The 7,894-nt window shown below is 42.8% G+C and overlaps 1 protein-coding gene and 1 long non-coding RNA gene across 2 annotated transcripts in view; one reads left to right on the plus strand and one right to left on the minus strand.

The window, feature by feature from the left end:
• Positions 1-4,630, minus strand: part of LOC104964472 (uncharacterized) — a 9,004-nt gene extending 4,374 nt beyond the window's left edge. Inside the window, exons 1-2 of the long non-coding RNA XR_800423.1 lie at positions 4,526-4,630; positions 2,239-2,242 (exon numbers count right to left, since the gene is read on the minus strand). This is a non-coding gene — a long non-coding RNA (uncharacterized lncRNA). The remainder of the gene's footprint in view (positions 1-2,238; positions 2,243-4,525) is intronic.
• Positions 1-7,894, plus strand: part of ankrd13b (ankyrin repeat domain 13B) — a 53,987-nt gene that overhangs the window by 12,737 nt on the left and 33,356 nt on the right. The window lies entirely within an intron of this gene.

Raw genomic sequence — 7,894 nt, forward strand, 5'->3', positions numbered from 1 at the left:
TGAGAGTGTGTGTGTGTGTGTGTGTGTGTGTGTGTGTGTGTGTGTGTGTGTGTGTGTGTGTGTGTGTGTGTGTGTGTGTGTGTGTGTGTGTGTGTGCCAGCCCTGTTTGACCACATCTCCCCTCTTTTTTCCCTTGAACAACATTTGTGCTCTCTTGAACTTCATTTCACATTAACTGTCTAGATTGCAGCTTCTGTGTGCTATGTTAACTCCACCAAATTCAAACTTCCCCCAGTATGTTTGATGCAAATTGGACCAAATGAACCACAGCTTATAAATGAGGCCAACTTATGTTCTGATAGTGCTCAAACATGTCATCATAGCAAATGTAATACTAACAGAGAGTTAGTGATGGAGATGTTGTTGGTCAGACCATATTTCAGCTTGACGATGCCTCGCCAATTCACATTCCAGTGAAGTGTTGACAAACTCCTCGGCGAGGTTTATGATGCTCTCAGTCAAGTTTCTGACTTTGAAGAAGGTTAAAAAAATGAATGAGGACATTTTGAGAGGCATCGACAAACTGCACTCAACATTACAGGCTTTAATTTGACAGGCTTACTTACAAAGACTCACATTGAAGATAATGGATGCAGCAAATAATAATGCGTGCCTAGTGGTGTAATTCATCACTGAGGAGCCAAGCAGAAATATATTCTTCTCTTCTTGCTTTTTGTAAATCATGCTTTCACCAAGACAGGAGTTACATCATAGATGAGCAGAGGGAAAGCAGCTTCAGTGGATTGCCCCAGTGTTTCCCTGTCATCCTGTGTTATATATTTCACATACTGGCATCCCTTTTCTCCCTCTTCCTCCTCCCTTATAATGCTTGCTCATGGGGGGATGTTATGTTGGGCCTTAAGAGAGAACGGTCTAGACCTGCTCTTAAGGAAAATAATGTCTTGAAATAAAATCTGTTATGATTTGGCGCTGTATAAATCAAATTACTTGACATACAGTACCGCTATTCTTTCTTGATTTTCCATCCCTCTCTTTCAGTCTTTCGGATGTTTGTGTTTTCATTCAGCGTTTCACCCTAAATGAATTCAAATGAATGGAGTACAGCTGTAAAATAGGTTTAAACTGATAATCAACCAACATTACATGCAAACACTTTAAGTGGGAGCAACGGATGAAAGGCAGCTGTGACAGTACAAGTGCCATCAAAACAAATGAAATGAATGAAGAGCGACGTTCCTCCTCTCGTCTATATTCATTGTAAAATCAGCTTTCTTCCAGTCTCTTTTCTCTCTCTCTTTCATATGCTTACACCATAATGTGAATAGTTTCCTTCCAAAATATACTTTCATTTGGGCGTTAATTCTTTCCAAGGGTACATTGTGGGTTTTTGCTCGGCAGTCTCTTTTTGTTGTTTGAAAAATGATTGACGCCTTACTTTAGATTATCTTTCAGTGACATGACGGCTTATTGCGGCAGTAATCTTCCAAACAAAGTGCCGCGAGGGACTAAATAGAGAAAAACATTGTGGACGCGCAAAAACTCAGTCTTTCCAACAGTATGCGTTTGACCTTTTATTTCCAAAGCAAAACATCCATATCCATATGCGTAGGGCTATGTTCCTGCGTGCGTGCGTGCGGTCAACAAAAATTGTCCTTCTCCAGCTCACTCCCGCTCCATCTATTACAAAGTGCGCAGGTAAAAGCAACCCGATATAACCACAAACGTCACCACACAAATCCAATGACACGCCCACCACCTATAGTGACTCAAAAACATGTACCGTCACAAACACAGATAAATACTTCAAATGTGTCTCCTACACAGCTCTTAACATGTTATGCTGCCCAAGCACATGTGGTCTGCAGACACTGCTTGTGTTACACACGCACAAACACACGCAGCACTGCAAGTGGCTGTATCTGCACCTTGTTTGTTATCCAGCACAGTCTAACAAAGCTAGATGCTCTCTTTCTTCCCCTTGGGTTGCTATGACGCTCCCACCATCTATTCCCCAGTCTCCACGGCTCCAGAGGGACTTCCTCATGTTGTTGTCTCCTTCAGCTCCGCTCTCTTCCTCCTCGTTTCTAACTCTCTTCCTCCATCTGTTCTCTCTCCTCTCCCCTCCCCATATCTTTATTTCCATAGCCATCACTTGCAACAGCAATCTGTCGCTCTTTTCTTTTCCTCACTTACATACAGTTGATGCTGACAGGCTGTTTCCTTCAATAGAAATTTGTCATGCCTCAAAACTCCCCTCAATCTTTACTCTTTTTCTACAAGGCTGCTTTATATGGATAGCAAAGAGCTGTTATCCCGGGAGTGGATAGTTAAAGATCGTACAGAGATATTGCACCCATTAGCACACTGAAATCATGATATCATGTTCTCATTATTGAGTTAAGTTTTGCTAAACTCAATCCATTTAAACATTGTAAGAGCATGTGAGTGTCCTGTTTGAGCATTTCTCCGTGTATGTGTGTCTGCAATTTGCATTCATATGCTCTTTGATGTTTGTGTGTGTCCCATGCGTTTTTCCTCATTTCCCTTGCAAATAACCAAAACAAAAACCTGCATTAGTGACTGATAATGTGCTGTGTATTTCTGACTCCACTCACAACATGTAATCTGAGACAAACGGCTAACCTGCATTAGACGGACACCAGTTGTTTTTATGAACTGTTGGTGTATTCCAAGTTGCCTGAAAATTCACCCTTAAAACATCTCCTCCCTCCTTTGCTCTGATTTAGGGATTGATGGATCAATAGAACACATGCCTCTCCCCTGAGTTCACCTACTTTATATCTGATATTAAAGGTGGGGTAGGCAAGTTTGAGAAACCGGCTCGAGATACACTTTTTGTAATATTCCATGGAATGCTCTTAACATCTCGATAGCAATGAATATCTAAAGTGCTTTGACAAAAAATCCATAATCTGTGGAAGCCGTGGCGCTGTAAAAAGCATGACCAATCATTTTAGCCGGCCCGGCTAAAGTAACTGGATGGCCTACCTGCCTGTCAGCCTTCCATCTGTGCACAAACTTATCTCGTGCCCTCATTGGTCATGTGCGCGTTCGTGTGTGTTGGAGGAGGGGCTCTGTAAGGAAGTGGCAGTTTTTTTCCGGTTGTGTATTTTCAAATTCTAGCGCACTCGAGCTGGTTTCTCCAAAATTACCATCTGAGGGCCGCAAAAAGAGGAGGTGGGGGCCGCCCGCGGGTCGCCATTTGCACATCCCTGTTGTACGTAATATAATTTAACGGTTCAAAACTGTGGCGTCTTCCACACAGGTTGTCAATATCTGTGTCTCTTAAAGGCTGGCACCGTGGGATTTGTAGTCCTTTATAATCTATTGACTACAGAAGTCGCCACGAGGTGACAATATTTGGCTTTTTTCGCAAAAGCAAAGAAAACTTGCTCTAACAACACCTTCAAATAAAAATAAAGTGCACTCTGAGTGTATTTGTGAAGTGAAACAAAAAACCGAAAACCTAACCTGTTAAGATATCTCGTTTGTTCTGCTGCTTATAGTTCTATCAGTTATAGACATACACTTGGAGCAATCTGGGATCAAGTATCTTACTGAAGGACACATCGACATATTGACTGCAGGAACTGAAAATCAAACCACAGGCCTTCTGATTGGTCGATGGCTACCTCTACAGCCGTTCACTCTCTGCCTATATGATGTTCCTTTTTCCTTTTGTTCTATTAACCAACATTTAAAACTTACATCTGCATTTGCTCTCCTGTGTCTTCCAGAACATCATAAAGAAGGTGAACGGGCAGAAGTTTGTGTATCGCTTCGTGTCCTATCCTGACATCTTGAAAGGAGACGTTGCCTCCCGGACAGAGGGCGGGGAGGTGGGTGCTGAGGGGGGCGTCCCTCCCCTTTTAAAGAGGGGAGACAGCACCCCACAAGATGGAGAGCCTGGTCTGAGCTCCAGCTCCAAGCAGTCGAACCGAAACGACTACATCCACTCTGGCCTGTACACCTCCTTCACCCTCAACTCGCTGCAGAACGGACGCCAGCTCTTCAAGTCCATCAAAATAGAGAATCCAGCGGAGAAGTTAGCGGACAAACGAGGAGTCGCTGCGTCCGCCCAGAACCAAGAGCTGTCTCCTCCGCCTCAAACCGCTCTGCCGTCCGTTATAAAGTTTGGAAACACGCCTCCAAAGCCAGCGCCGTCCCCTCAGGTTTCCGTAGAGATGACCCTGATGTCCAGCCACTTGGGGGGCGAAGACATTCACACCATCTCCTCCCTGCCGTCTCACTCCGTTTACTCCTTAGAACACACCCGCCCGTCAGCAACGACGTTCAGCATCCAGGAGCTGACCTCTGCCAGCCCGTCCCCCAGCCTCGCGCCCGACTCCTCCCAGGAGCTGGTGATCGACATCGAGTCCGGATCGTCTCAGACTGCAGACAATCAGGCCCGGGAGAAGGCACGTATGCATCAGAATCAGAAACAGTTTTATTACCAGGTAGGTTGACACGTACGAGGAATTTGACTTGATGTCATGGTGCGTACACTCAGGCACAGGAGAAGGCTAGTATACAGGGGAGACACATCTCAAGAGTCAAGGCTTTTCTTGTCACGTGTGCATAGCTACAGTGTAGATATGTCAATGACAATCTGAGGTCACAGGCTCCTCCAACAGTGCAACACAATGACACAGATACCAGTGTTTCCCCTAGGTTTACTGCTTCTGGGGGGGTGCTGCCTGAGCGGGGGGGGGGGGGCATGGGATATATATTTTTTAGATCCTCTGGAGCAGAGGAAGGAGCTGTGATTTATTGTTATTGATTAATGTATCAGTGTTTTCTTAGGGTCAAAAACACTAAAACTCACAACTTAAAATGAAAGCGTTTAGCTACTAGAGTAATAGAGCACATGTTCATGTGAAAAGTGGACAGTAGATATAATTATTTGCAATTTGGTGACTATATATATTATTTATATTTTAAAAAAAAAAAAAGAAGAAGTTTTTTTTAAAACCTTGAATTTCAGGGGGTGCGCGGGGCTCCGTTGGCGGGGGCGCTCCGTTGGCGGGTCCGTTGGGCGGGGGCTCCGTTGGCGCAGCGCCCCTCCAAGACAATGGTAGGGGAAACACTGGATACAATAATGCAAGGTAAATAGAATATAATAGTGCAAAATAGTTGCATCTCACACAATGCGGGTTCCTTTAAAGAGAGATAATTGGAACGTTACACTGAAAAGCCCTGAAAATGTCTTTCAATCGGCTTCTTTTGGGGCAAAATGTTCGGCCAAGATTATTCATTTACACGATAGAGAAAGTGCAGGAATGTAGGTCCTTCAATCAGGAAATGTTTAGGGATTGTTAAAGGGCACAAATGGCAATGATTCTTTACGTTTCTTGACTCAAATATAAGTTTCCTTTGGCTCTGGTCTACCACTAACTCATCAGCAAATTCTAACTACCAAATATTTTCAATATGTTTCCCCAGCGTAGTCTCTAACTGTGTTTTCCTGCTGTTCAGTTGCTGAGTGCACATGAAAAACAATACATTGCTATGAGGAGCGATGACGATTAAACCAATTACCTTCAAGTCTGTGGCCGAAATAATTGAGCTGAACAGTTTGCTCAACATGGACAATGCCAGTGTGCTTATTACGTTATGCAAATTCATTCTCGATTATTCAATATTATGTGGGTTATAATTCTTAAAGTGCAATACACATAACCTCTCCACGTTTTTCCCGGCAGGTGGACAGCGGGATGGGTTTTGTCGGGAGATGAGGGGGTGACCAGTTTCATGGACGCTTGACACCGCCTCCTCGTCTCTGAGCAGCAGCAACACGATGTGCATTCTGGAGCGCCGCAAAGGCACGCAAACCTCCCAAGATCCTGCCAGATCAGCCCCCCCACTCTGGCTGGTCACCACCTCAGACTTTCTCCCCCCCATGAACTCTGCAAGCCCCTCCCCTCCCCACGGCTCCCTCACACCAGCAATGCTACAGGTGAGAGCGTGCACTCATGCTATTTTGGTAGGTTTGATTTGATTATAACAAGAATTATTATAAAATACCAAACTAATCGTGTCAATTTTTTTTGATATACAAAATATTACGGATTCTAAGTTTACATTATTTTAATCCCACCCCTTCTCCCAAAACTAAATGATTAACATATATATGTAGTTAAATATCTATTAAAGGCACACATTTATTACGATACGATAACACTTGAATGGTCAGCATCAAGTCTGAAATGCTTCCTTGCATCACAGTCCAGCACCATGTGTAACATCAACAGACACATCATCAAGACACAATACATGAAACAACAAAACATTTCATGATCAGTGGAAATGGCCATGACATGGGACCTTTAATTCGGCTAATGAGTTGGTAGGCTGGTTCCCCCAAGTCCTTTTAAAAAAAATGGGGACCTTTATCGTGGCAAAATGCACTTTTGATCTCTTTTTAATACGTAATATTGTCCCCGGTGCGTCGGGGAACTACGCACGTCAGAAATAAACCTCTCTTTTCCGTCAAATCTTTAAAAAACGGGGGTACAACGAGGCGGATTATCAGATTTGCGTGCCCATCATGACGGTCATTTCGGATGGGGACCCACGAGAAAATCAGAAACAATCGTGGCCTGACGTTTTGGACGTGGAATCTGCGTTTGTTGTCCATTAGCAAGCCCTCGCTAACACTCAGAGCTACCTGTACTGGAGAAGCCATGTGTTTAACGAAAGCAGGGAAATAAGAATAAAGAACGTCACCTTGTGGTAAGAACGCTGTAAGAGAAGAAGCGCATTTGAGCTGCCATACTGTTTCAGAAAAATCCTGACGTGGTTTAAGAACAGGATAGGCGTTTTATCACAACAGAATGTAACTTTATCTCCGGTTGAATAAATTTCTATCAGGCATCTTAGCTCCGCCTCCTCTAACAGGGCTGCAATTGGGGGTATCTGTTTGGTTAATTTTAAGCAAAAGCACTTCACAGACATGTTTTGTTATAGGTATGGCCCGACAATATATGATTTCTAATTAACCATGATAGCTCCACTTTAAGTTAAAAAAAAAATCCATATCTATCTAAATATTCTGCTGCAATCCATATTTGTGGTCTTCAAAAAAATAACAAATCTTGCACTCCTTGCTTACACACAAAGCATCAAAACTGCGTTACATTCATCACAAGAAAGATGATTTGATAAAATGACACTAATCTTATAACTTTACTCAAATGTCCAATTGTGCTCGAGGGATTTTTCATTTTGGCATGAAGAAAGGATAACACATGACGACACATCCTCTATATCCAAACCTTCAATAGAAGCTTTCAACATTAATAAAAACAAACATTTTTGTACAGCCAACTAATAAAGTCATTTAGCCATTATACCATAGGAGCTAATTCCCCAAACCAGGGCATGGATGCTTCATCTGATCAAGTATTGAATTATATTTCTTTCTATTGAAGGCGTTTCAATTACAAAACCCTTGTCTCTTTCAAATGAACAAGCTCAGATTAGTGATGATCAGAGTCAGAAGCAGGATTATTTTTGACCCAGGTAGGTATCCACACATAGTTAGGAATTTGACTTGAGTCACGTGCCAGACATAAAATATAAAAAACAAGAATCTATATAAAACAAAAAAATATTTTACCACGTAATAAATACAGTTAAATAGCAATAAAAATAAAGCGTAATTTACATGGAAATAGGGATGCTATGAATGAATTTTAGAATATAAATGTGTGAAATAAGAATATGATGCAGAAAGGAGTATGAAACACTGTTGCATTAATGTAATGCCATATAGTCTATGATGTGGCCAGAGGTAAAGTGTCAGCGGGGGGGGGGCGGGCCTTGTTTTAAGAGGTCCGGTAGCTGAGGGAGAAACTGTTCAGGTGAGCGAGAGTTTTGGTCATGATGGATCGCAGAGGGAACAGGTTGTGTC

The sequence above is a fragment of the Notothenia coriiceps genome, unplaced genomic scaffold (assembly GCF_000735185.1).
Source record: "Notothenia coriiceps isolate Sejong01 unplaced genomic scaffold, NC01 NC01_scaffold00037244, whole genome shotgun sequence".
NCBI lineage: Eukaryota > Metazoa > Chordata > Actinopteri > Perciformes > Nototheniidae > Notothenia > Notothenia coriiceps.